The sequence below is a fragment of the Miscanthus floridulus genome, chromosome 3 (genome assembly GCF_019320115.1).
Source record: "Miscanthus floridulus cultivar M001 chromosome 3, ASM1932011v1, whole genome shotgun sequence".
NCBI lineage: Eukaryota > Viridiplantae > Streptophyta > Magnoliopsida > Poales > Poaceae > Miscanthus > Miscanthus floridulus.
In genome coordinates this window covers 50131904-50144684 of record NC_089582.1, presented here as the reverse complement: position 1 = coordinate 50144684, position 12781 = coordinate 50131904, and the positions used below count along the sequence as shown (strand labels likewise).

General features: G+C 42.3%; 1 non-coding gene across 1 annotated transcript; it reads right to left on the bottom strand.

Moving 5' to 3' along the window:
* Positions 1-7540: 7540 nt before the first annotated feature.
* LOC136547815 (small nucleolar RNA R71) lies at positions 7541-7647 on the bottom strand. Its single transcript, XR_010781765.1, has one exon. It is a non-coding gene; the product is annotated as a small nucleolar RNA R71 (small nucleolar RNA).
* Positions 7648-12781: the final 5134 nt, after the last annotated feature.

Here is a 12781-nt window from a genome sequence, read left to right as displayed (position 1 = left end):
TCCATGTGGTATATTTTCAAATGGTATCAAGCTAATCATGGTGCTAAGGAAGGTATAATGGTGCACTCCGATTGGTATCACGCTTCAAAGATCCATCTTTTATACCTTAGCATCATTTGGTAGACAATGACTCCTATATTTCCTATCTAAGCATATGTGCAAGCTATTATCCAAACTCATAGCACATATGTAGGGGGAGCAATTGCTACCATTTAGGGTTCATGAAACTTGTCCATATTCTTTACACATGGTAAATATGCTTGGACAAGCAACATGGATTCAATTGAATTTTATTTCATATCTTTGTATAAGGGTTGTCATCAATTACCAAAAAGGGGGAGATTGAAAGCTCTAGTTTGGTTTTGGTGAATTGATGAAACCCTAAGTGCTAACCTAGTTTATCAAGTGATCATGAGATAGGTAGCACACTCCAAGTGGTGAAGCAAACGAAGATCATAGCATGACAATGATGATGCCATTGTAATGATCAAGTGCTTGGACTTGGAAAGAAGAAAGAGAAAAACAAAAAGCTCAAGGCAAAGGTATAAACCATAGGAGCTATTTGGTTTTGGTGATCAAGACACTTAGAGAGTGTGATCACATTTAGGTTTGATAGCCGTACTATTAAGAGGGGTGAAACTCATGATGGAATGCGGTTATCAAAGTGCCACTAGATGCTTTAACTCATTGCATTTGTACTTAGGATCTAGTGGAATGCTAACACCCTTGAAAATGTTTGTGAAAATATGCTAACACATGTGCACAAGGTGATACACTTGGTGGTTGGCACATTTGAGCAAGGGTGAAGAAGTTAGAGGTGAAATGGAGTTGGTCGCAATGATGCTGGCATCGGTCAACTGACCGGACGCTGGGTCGCTCAGCGACCGGACGCTGAAGGGCTATGTCCGGTCGTGTTGTCGGTCAGCACGGTAAGAAGTCACAGTGTGACCGGACGCTAGCAGGGTCCGGTCGGCAAAAGTTGGTTTTGAAACCTTACTGTAAACGACCGGACGCTGGTGTTCAGCGTCCGGTCAACTCAAGCGCAGTGTCCGGTCAACACAAGCGCAGTGTCCGGTCAACTCAAGCGTAGTGTCCGGTCAACTCAAGCGCAGTGTCCGGTCAAGACTGATGACCGTTGAAGTTAGGACACATGGCTGACTACGAGCGACTGGACGCTGGGGGCTCAGCGTCCGGTCAACTGACCGGAGCGTCCGGTCAGCCTGCGTTATGCCCAATGAAGGGGTATAACGGCTCTATTTCATGGGGGCATCTATTTAAGCCCCATGGCCAGCTGTAGCTCACATCTTTGGCCATTTTCATTGACATGGCAACCTTGTGAGCTTAGCCAAAGCCCTCCCACTCATCTCCATCATTGATTCATCATCTTTGTGAGATTGGGAGTGAATCCAAGTGCATTGCTTGAGTGATTGCATCTAGAGGCACTTGGTGTTCGTGTTTCGCTATGGATTTCGCTTGTTACTCTTGATGGTTGCCGCCACCTAGACGGCTTGGAGCAGCGAGGATCATTGAGCGGAGGGTGGTGATTGTCTCTGGCTCTGATCGTGGTGATTATGAGGGGTTCTTGACCTTTCCCCGGCGGAGAGCCAAAAGGTACTCTAGTGGATTGCTCGTGGCTTGTGTGATCCTCACCTTGTGTTGGTTGTGCGGCACCCTATTGAGGGTTTGGCGTGTGAAGCCAATTAGCACGTGAATCTCCAAGTGAGTGAATCGCCACAACGAGGACTAGCTTGCCGACAAGCAAGTGAACCTCGGTAAAAATCATTGTGTTCATCATTTGATTCCGAGGTGATTGGTCTTCATTGTTATTCGTCCTTGTGATTGATTGGTTTCTTTATCTACACGGCAGTATAACCTTCTTGATCACTCTCATTACATTACCGTAAACTAGTTGTCAAGCTCTTTAGTGTACCTAGTTGTGAGAGCTTGCTTGCTTGGTTGGTGTGGCTCTTTAGTTAGCTTTTGAGAGTACACTAATATAGAGTAACATCATAGCTATTGTGTGAATAGATACTATCTAACCTAGAATTGTGGTAGGTGGCTTGATTTTTGAGTAGGCTAGCGCAACACTTGTTTCGCCTCATAATTGCCTAACCATTTCGTTAAGTGTTGTTGTAGAAATTTTTATTAGGCTATTCACCCCCCTCTAGCCATTATGACCTTTCAACCCTATCGTCGGCTATGCTACGCCCCATCCCCTGCGAGCAAACGGCCCTGGACGACTACGGCCAATAGAGTGAGAAGCGGCGCTGGAGTAGCAGCAACTGGGCCGCGCCGACGAGTGCGAGCCTAGGCCACGAGCGGGTGTTGGAGAATCGCATGAGGGCCGCGCCGCTGCTACATCGGCGAGCTCCATGCGCCGCCACCAACCTCCGTGCTAGCGTCGACCTCCGCAACGACGAGCGTCCATTCGTCCAAGCAGCAAGGTAACATTGTGCTGAAAGCGCATGTTACAAACGTATGTTTCAAGCGTTTCATATGTTTCATCTAAATGTTGTAAGTGTTTCATCTAAATTTTGTAAAAGTAGATCAGGATGTTGCATATATTGCATATGTTGCAAGTGTTTCAGAGGTATGTTATAAGTGTTTTATCTATATGTTACACATGTTCCAAGTGTTTTATCTGCATGTTACGTATGTTTGCAACGGTTTTCAAGTATTTTTAAGTGTTTTTGCAAGTGTTTCAGACGCATGTTTCATGTGTTTCATCTGTCTTCTTTTCTATGTTGCAAGTGTTGTATCTGAATATTTTAAAAGTAGATCGGATGTGTTGCACATGTGATGCGCGTGGGAAGCGGAGCGGGTACGCGGCGCGGGTTCCGCGTGGGTGCGCGAAACACATGTGCGTGTGGACGAGGTCTAGGCGGGGCAGGCCCTTGCGTGGACGCGCGGAAACAACCTGCAGCCACGGGCGTCCTTCCGGACGTCCAGCGCTAACAGTTCCGTATATCTATGTGAATATAAAATGTTAATATAAAACGGATCGATATACATACTAATCGAATTAGTAATGACATAAATTACTCCATGGTGTTCATTTTGAGGGGGAAGATGACTCGGAAACATAACAAAAGGCATGCGCAAGATCTCTATATTTTTTCCTGTTCATTATTGTTATCTACTACAGCATGAAGCTACAGCCCGTATATATATGTATGCATGTATGTATGTATGTATATATTTGTATGGGGTGCCATTATACAGCAGCGATACACACATATTGACTGAAAAATTAAACAACAAGAGAGCAGAACTGAAAAACACACGTACGCAAATTCAATTAATTATTTACTCTACCGGATCCGGTTTGGTCGTGTATACATGGACGCCGATGGCTACCACCACGATGGTGAGTATGCAGAAGTAGAGGATAGCGTGGACGAGGATGGCGAGAGCGCTGGTGCCCATGTTGCCGAACTCCACCACCCTGACCCTCGCCGGCAGCTGGAACAGGAACCCCGGCGACAGCAGGATGAACAGCACCACCGCCACGATGATCGGCCCCCAATCCGTCGTCACCATCTCTCTTCTCTGTCTCGGTCGCCGCACACCTTCGCTGTGTGACTATGCTTTGCTTGCTAGGTACGAGTAGTATACTGAGAGCGATCGAGTGACGATGAGGGTCACGTCGGTTTGGGGAATCAATAAGGGTCCGGTAAATGCCATGCTTTGGGAGCAAGCAACCAAAAAACAGTGGCGGCAAAAGACAAAGGCGAGCAGAGAGCAGGTTTTTTTTTTTGATACTACAGAGCAAGCTTTATTAGCGACGACGCGGTTTGGAGTCTGGAGTTGCCAGATCGGCCGCTTTAGCTTTCTTGTTCTGAAGACCGCCGGCAGCAAGGAAGAGATCTTGTAAGCAGTGTTCTGTTTGGATATATTTGCCGGCAGCAAGCTGTCCGCGTATCAACGATTCACTATCACGTATAATTACAACTCGCTAGCACATATAATTGTGATATTCACGTTAGTGAGACACATTATTCATTGGCATTTGTTTAGCTATTTACGCCAGCATGTCACGTGACCCCCTATTTTACGTAAGTAATCAGGGACGTATGCAAAGTTAATATCTAGGGGGTGCTCCATCTCCCATCGATTCATCCTCTAGCCCCTTCTACTTCCTCTCCATCTTTCCCCCTCTTCTCTTTCTATTTTCCTCTCTCTTCACTCCATGGAATCCAGCTGGGTAGGGGGTTTTGAGCACCCTCAACACCCACGCTGGATCTGCCTGTGTAAGTAATTATATGTTGTCTAATTTTGTTCTAAATCATGTGTAATTCTTGCAACAAGAAATGGAGTATGATTTTAGTTTAATAATGCTAGAGACCGAAATAGTTGAGGTGGGCGGTGAAACAATAAATAAAAGGAGCTAGTGATCTGAAAATAGTTGTTATATTTCAAATCTGATAACTATTCTGCTAAGTCTCTGAAAGCATATATATATATATATATATATATATATATATATATATATATATATATATATATATATATATATATATATATATATATATAGGGAAGAGAAGATCTCTTGGTTTATAAAAACAGCACCAAACGAGATCTCATATCTCTCTAATCAACTAGGGCCGGCCGGCTAAACCAAGCCTAGGCCCAGGCCCATGACATACACACACGCAAGTTAATACATGTACAATCTAACACCCCCCGCAGTCACAGCGTCGAGTCGTCAGACGTTGAGACTAGACCGAAACTCTGCGAAGACAGAGGTGGACAAGCCTTTGGTGAAGATGTCGGCGAACTGGGACGTCGGCGGGATGTGAAGGATGCTAACAGCTCCAAGGGCCACTCGTTCTCAGACGAAGTGAAGATCAATCTCAATGTGTTTGGTACACTGATGCTGAACGGGGTTGGAGGACATGTAGACGGTGTTGATATTGTCACAGTAAACCAAAGTGGCTTGGCGCAGGGGTGTGTGCAGCTCAGCAAGCAGCTGGAGCAACCAGGAGGCCTCGGCCACAGCGTTGGCAACAGCATGATACTTAGCTTCGGCACTCAAACGGGAGATAGTGTTCTGACACTTGGAAGACCAGGAGATCAAGTTGTCGCCAAGGAACACAGCGTAACCTGAGGTGGACTTACTGGTGTCAGGACAACCGGTCCAATCTGCATCTGAGTAGACCACAAGCTCAGACTGACGGGAGGCGCGAAGATGAAGACCCAAATCCAGACTGCCACGAACATAGCGTAGTATGCGCTTCAATGCTGCAAGACGAGGCTCGCGCGGGTCGTGCATGTGGAGACACACCTGCTGAACTGCATAGGCGATATCCAGCCGTGTGAAAGTGAGGTACTACAAAGCTCTGGCGAGACTGCGAAAATCCGTAGGGTCGGAAATAGTAGCTGTTGACGGTAGTTAACAACCATTATAAACTATCAATATAACATGTATAAGGGCATAAATATAATCACCAACAAAGCATTAAGGCTTTAAACTAACAAATTCTATGAGTTTTGGTGAATCTGTATTTTCTACAGGGTTTATCCAAAAAACCATCAAGGTGGACCTAGATGTCAGACTTAATCGTGTTTATCCGCAGCGAAACGGACACCAGAAGACTCTAGAAGACTCGGGAGGACTCCACACCAAAGCGCAGGGCGAGACGCCGCCAGGTGGCGCCGGCCGGCCCCACCTATAGACCGCTCGACCCCCTAGGGCCCACATGTCATCCCTCGTTGCAATGTCGGTTCTCCACCGCCTCCTAGGTTGTATCTACGCCGTCTTTTAAGTTGGTTTGATCCAAGGGCTCACGATGGATGCTCTGGCCTATATATACCAGCCTCTGCCACCCCTCCTGAGGCAATGAGTCATTTGAAAAGACAGAAACCCTAATCATCCTCAGAGCTCCTCCATATTCTAGGGCATAGCTAGTTAGGTTAGGTCTAGAGAGAGGCAAGCAGGCTTCGCTTGGATTCCTGATCTTGTCAAGAGCGTGGTTTGGTATACTCTTTGTACCCCCTCTCTTTTGTATCTCTATTACTTTTATATGCTTGTTACAATTGTTATGACAACATTGGTATTCACAATATTAATGTTCTTAGTCATAATGTTCATCATCTACTTTGATTATATACTTAGTATAGCTAGTTTATCATTATATTTATACATAACTTCGTATAGTGATCGCTCTGATGTACACAGGGTGAGTGGTCGACATTGTGTAAGCATGGTGCTTATATGTTGTTTACCTAGTGGATACACCCTATATTCCAGGGTCATATGGTAGATCATGGATATGACACTCCCGTTGAGTCCTTTATAGTCCACTCCCCGAATATAGGTGCAAGTAGGGTCCGGTGACGAAGGAAGAACAAGCTCTGTTCTTAATCTTTCTTAGTAATATCCCTTATGTGTAGATATAAAGATGACCTTAGCCATGACTACTAGGTGTAATTGCACTAATCATTGTATGCTTTGACTTATAATTAAGAATGACTTAGGAATTATTCTTCTAATATTCTACTTAACCATGCTAATGCCATAGAAAGGAGTACTCTGAGTGATTTATCATTGATCAATACTTATCATATGCATAATTTATCCTATGACTTACCCCTGTTGTGAGTAGAATATTGGTTATGGTTACTTCTCAATCAATAGTATAAGTTATTAATACACGTTCATGCCAGAACTTCCCTGTGGTAAAAATATAAATAACGATACCTGAAATACTCCCTGGGTGAAGTGCTACAATGGTATATTATCTGTGCGCTTGCAGATCATTTTCTTTCATATATTTATTCTTTCAAGTCACAAGTAATTACCAACCAGCATTTCTGGCGTCGTTGCTAGAGATTAAATTCATAACCTTGTTCTTAGTAGCGATGTTAAGAAATGTCAACAAGCATTTCTGGCGCCGTTGTCGGGGAATGTAGCTAGGCAAAGGAAGTATTGATAAACTTATACTTATTGATGTGATCGAGATAACCATTGACCTCTACTCAAACAGGCTTACCCTTGTTTTGTCTACCTGTGTATCTTATGTAGGGTAATGTATGACCGGTTTGGACCTTCCGACAAATTACATTGAAGATCTAGAAGCATTAATCAAGAGAACTAGAGCTAAACTCAAGAAAGTCTTAGCTATAGAGTCGGAAGACCACCAGATAAGGCAAAGCTTAACACCAGAATTTGAAGATATGGCTAACAAGACTCTCCATGAATTCTCTGCTCCAACTACAGCCAACATCCGTACTGGACCAATAGTCAATGTTGGAGACAATGGATTTGAGCTCAAGCCAGCTCTCATCAACATGGTGCAAGTAAGCCAATTTTGTGGGAAGGCACATGAAGATGTGAGTGCACATCTCTAACACTTCCTGGAGATCTGTAGCACTTTCACCATCAAAGGAGTGACACAAGATGCCATACTTCTTCGCCTCTTCCCATTCTCACTCTTGGGGAAGGCAAAGCAATGGTTCTACACCAACAAGGATAGAACACTACATGGATAACTACTCCACTGCTTTCCTAACCAAGTTCTTTCCCACGGGCAAGACCAATGCCCTTCATGAGAGAATTTCAAGTTTTCAACAACAACATGATGAATCTATCCCTGAGGCATGGGGATGTTTTCAAGATTACATTGCAGAATGTCCTCATCATGGGATAGAGAATTGACTACTCATGCAGACTTTCTACCATGGGTTGACCAATAGTACCCGTGAGACTATGGATACTGCTACTGGAGGTGCTTTCCTGTCACTCACTAATCCCTACTACAACAGCCCTCTTGTAGAGAATATGACCTCCAACCAAGGTTGGAATGAAGAACATCTTTAGACCCACAAGAGAGGTGGTGGTATGCATCAACTCAAGGAGGTAGACATGCTATCTACCAAGATGGACCTGCTAATGAAGAAGCTTGAAGATTGAGCCATTGAGAATCAAGAAGTCATGCACATTCATGACTCTCGCATGACATGTGAAGTGTGTGGCAACACCGGGCATTCAGGGAACAACTGTCCTAAAAGTCATGAGGTTGTGAACTTCATCAACAACAACAACTATCGTCCTCAATAGAATCAAGGATGGAACCAGCAACAGAGGTCGAACTACCAAGGTAACTATCAAGGTAATAATTTTAACAATTTCAATCAACCACCCTTGAGAGAATTAATTGCTAGCCAATCCAAATTTATGGAGGGATTATCTAGAAAGGTAGCTACCAATGATAAAATTCTAGAGAACATAAATAATAGAATGGATAGCTTTGATTCTGTCATTAAGAACCAACATAGATTTAATAAAATGATAGAATCACAAATAGCTCAGCTGGCAGCTGTTGTTCCTCCATCCGACAAAGGTAAGATTCTAGGGCAGCTGGAAGATCTAGAAACTGCAAATCTTGTCGATATTCACAATATAGCTTACTACTACATGGAGCCATTGACGGGAAGGTGGATAGATTATTCCCTACCCGACAAAACCTAGGGAGACCTGTCATCCCTATCGCCATTGGACCTCACATTTTCTAGGAAGCTATGTGACTTCGGAGCGAGTGTCAACATCATGCCTAAGATAATTTATGAGAAGATCCTAGGAGATCCTTTGTTGTACACAAATATGTGTTTGTAGCTTGCAGATCAGTCACTCTACTACCCCAAGGGAGTTCTTGAAGATGCCATCATACGAGTGGGACAATCGTACATCCCCGTAGATTTTGTGGTTCTGGAAACAGGTGGAGATGAAAGGACACCCATCATTCTAGGCCGACCTTTCCTAAGCACCACGAAGGCTATCATCTACGCAGACAGTGCCAAGATCTGTTTCATAATCAAGGATAAAAAGGAGAAGTTTTCTTTCAAGAATCGTATCTTGCAATCTCCTAGACATCCACAAACGTCGTACCTGCCCGAAGAGACAATAGCGACCAAGAAGAAGAACAACCAGAGAAGGAGGAAGAACAAGGTTAGGCAGCCACAAGAAGAATCAGTCAACATGATCAACACACTTTGATCAAAGTATGACCAACTCCTCGCTTCACCATTCCTTGCCAAGAAGGATGATCTTGGTGTACCAACGATCGAATGTACCATTGGACAAAGAATCTTCTACAAGACCTTTTGCGATATTGGATCGGATGTCAATATAATGTCCAAGGTAATGTATGAATATTTATTTAGTGATGAACCTTTGTCCCCTACATACATGCAATTGCAGATGGTGGACCAATCAATCCAATTTTTGGAGGGGATAGCTAAAAATATCATGGTAAGAATACATGATCATTATGCCCCTGCTGACTTTATGGTTCTGGACATGGGAGAAGAAGAATAAGATACACCCATCATCGTGGGAAGACCATTCCTCAACACCACTAATGCGATCATCTACGTCAGATCTGGACAAGTCCACTTCCAATTCTCTAGAGAAAAAGTACGTTGTTATTTCAATAGTTATACCACTTATGAGCAGCCAAAGAAGAACCACTCTAGGAGGAGACATCGATCATCTTGACACCAAAAGAATCAACTCCCATGGGATGAAAGGGAAGAACCTGAAGAACCCGTGAAAGACGAACCTACTCTGCCAAGGTCAAGTCCACAAACCAAGCAGATGTGGAAAGAAAAGGTGACATCATCCGAGTCACTATCACTAGAGGTGCAACCATCAAGGTCTCCATCTCTGGGACCGACAGATGCATCCAAAGAATGAGCAAGATAGAAGAAAAGTCATGTCTGAAGGAATTAAAAATCCGAACCCTCACCGGGAGGTAACATCGGTAGTTATCCATATTTACTTTCTAGCATTGCATGAATTCTTTTCATTTTAGCATATTTATTTTCTTCATTTACATTGTGCTAATAAAAGAAAGATAAAAACGTTTCATGACTTCATTTCATCATTACATTATAAATCCTAAGCCCCATGTGAATAAATCTATGGTGTAAATGCCCATGGGAATATTCACTATGGTGGCATAAAAATTAAAAATACCATGCATACATATTTTTTGTTCTGCATATCATAAAAATAGAAAACCCAAAAAAAATAATGAAAATGAATAAGACAGACATCCTGCTAGAACATTATCAATTAGAGAATATGTTTAACCTTACAAGAACAACTAATCTCCAAATGGCTGACCACTAACCCCTTATCCTAATCCATGCCATGAGTTTTGGTATTCTTGTTGGTATTTTGCAGGATGGTATATAAGATCAAGAGCAAGTTCACCCGGTCGTCTACACCTCGTTCCACTCATGGACGAGAAGGACACCTGCTGGCGAATACACTCTTAAAAGGATCACTCAACTTCAACATTCGACCACGACAACATCTAGCTTGGGGGAAGAGCATCCCCCATGTATCTAGCTAAGTATTTCTTTCCATTTACTATTTTTAAGTTTGCTATATAATTGCTAAAAAAAGAGATGCATAACAAACTAAAAGGAAAAATAAAAGTTTCGTCTTTATGATAATTATAATAAGGTGTGATCTTAAAGGTGAGAAAACAAAATAAAAAGTGTGTCTAGTTTTTTGTTTTTAAGAGCTAAATAAATGGACTCTGAGGATAATCACTTGTAATGGAAATGATGAATAGTTTCTCTATCGTAATTCGTTTCAAGTACCTAGTTTTCAGCCTTGAATTCTCCCGAGTTTTGGATACGACTGTTTTGATATAAGAATTTACTCTGAACTTGAAACTCATGGGTAGCATATGCTTGATCTAAGTCTAGGTAATTGATGGATATGATATGAGAAGGTCTGAGCTAATGTTTATCTTGTTCCAGGTGGTACTAAAGTTCTAGAGATTTATCTTTTAAAAAACATAAAAAATGTTTCATGATGAGCTCCTATATGACAAAGCTTGAATTCCTCCCAGAGCCATACATGTTAGACTAGAAAAACTTCCACATATATGCTGCTTGTTTTGCATTGAGTTTAGTCAGGCTTTGTTGACCCTTATGAGAGGTTTATCATGCTCTTAAAATCAAGATCACGTACACACCACCCATATATGCACTACTCCTACATTGGGGGTAGGCGCAAAAACATGTCATTTCATCTAGATCCACCCAAAAAATATTTACTCCTACACTAGGAGTAAACACTAAAAATATGCTTGATAGGATGTCCACTAAATAAATGCTCCAAGTTCTTGTTGCTATCTCTCAAAAGTTTTGTTGCAGAAAAGAGACATGGGGCTATGCAAAAGTTATTCATAAAAAAGAAGAGTTGAGAAAAAATAGACAAGTGTCCGAGATATTGAAAACAATGGGTACTCAGATGCCTGTAAGAAAAAAAAGAAAAAAAAGAGAGATGAATAAGATAGCCCATGTTCTCTTGCAAAGTTGTTTCTAAGTTTCAAAAGAGAGATATGTTTTCAAGGAGCATAGAAGAATTAGGTTAGCCACCACATATATCCACCATATATATCCACACACATGAACATCTTGATTTGATTGTATGACTTAACTCTCTTTAGATCCGAGGTTTGACTTTACAATATATGCATTGCAAGTATGCTCTTTCATGTTTTTTCCACTCCTATGAGCTCCACATAAGCCTTAGTTGTAGGAAGAGAAAGACATAACATCACTATTGCCTTGGTGAGGATCCATAAATACCACATATATTGAGAGACTTGAGAGTGTCATACAATGGAAGCTCTGAGTTTTATTTTGAAAACCTATAAAAACTCTGGAATAATGGTTGAGCAAAGAACTTGAGACATAGTGCTTGACTTGATCGTTCTGTCTTTCAATTGCTCAAGACCCAAGTGAAGGCTAAGAAGCCCCATGGTTGAAGGTAATATGGTAAGTTTGAAAGTCAGATCGGTTCATTCTAATCCAGAGGAAATTCTTGTTTGAACGCATGTGTACTTTTGAGGAGTGAAAGCATTGTAAGAAACTCTAGATCCATTTGCTGAGTTTAGCTTTGCTAAGGGACTAACAAAGGTTAAGCTTGGGGGAGCTTGTTGACAATAGTTAACAACCATTATAAATCATTAATATAACATGTATAAGGGCATAAATATAATCACCAACAAAGGTTTAGGGGTTTAAACTATCAAATTCCATGAGTTTTGGTGAATCTGTATTTTCTACAGGATTTATCCAGAAAACCATCAAGGTGGACCTAGATGTCAGACTTAATCGTGTATATCCATAGTGAAATAGACACTAGAAGACTCTAGAAGACTCGGGAGGACTCCACACCTAAGCAGAGGGCAAGACGCCACTAGGTGGGGCAAGCCGGCCCCACCTGTAGGTCGCCCAGCCCTCTGGGGCCCACATGTCATCCCCCATTGCAATGTCGGTTCTCCACCGGCTCCTAGGTTGCATCTATGTCCTCCTTTAAGTCGGTTTGATCCAATGGCTCATGATGGACGCTCTGGCCTATATATACCATCCCCTGCCACCCCCCTGAGGTAATAAGTCATTTGAAACAACAGAAACCCTAATCATCCTCAGAGCTCCTCCATATTCTAGGGCATAGCTAGTTAGGTTAGGTCTAGAGGGAGGCAAGCAGGCTTCGCTTGGATTCCTAATCTTGTCAAGAGCGTGGTTTGGTATAATCTTTGTACGCTCTCCCTTTTGTATCTCCATTACTTTTATATGCTTGCTACAATTGTTATGACAACATTGGTATTTATAATATTCATGTTCTTACTCATAGTGTTCATCATCTACTTTGATTATATACTTAGTATAGCTAGTTTAACATTATGTTTATGCATAAGTTCATATAGCACTCGCTCTGATGTACACAGGGTGAGTGGTCGACATTGTGTAAGCA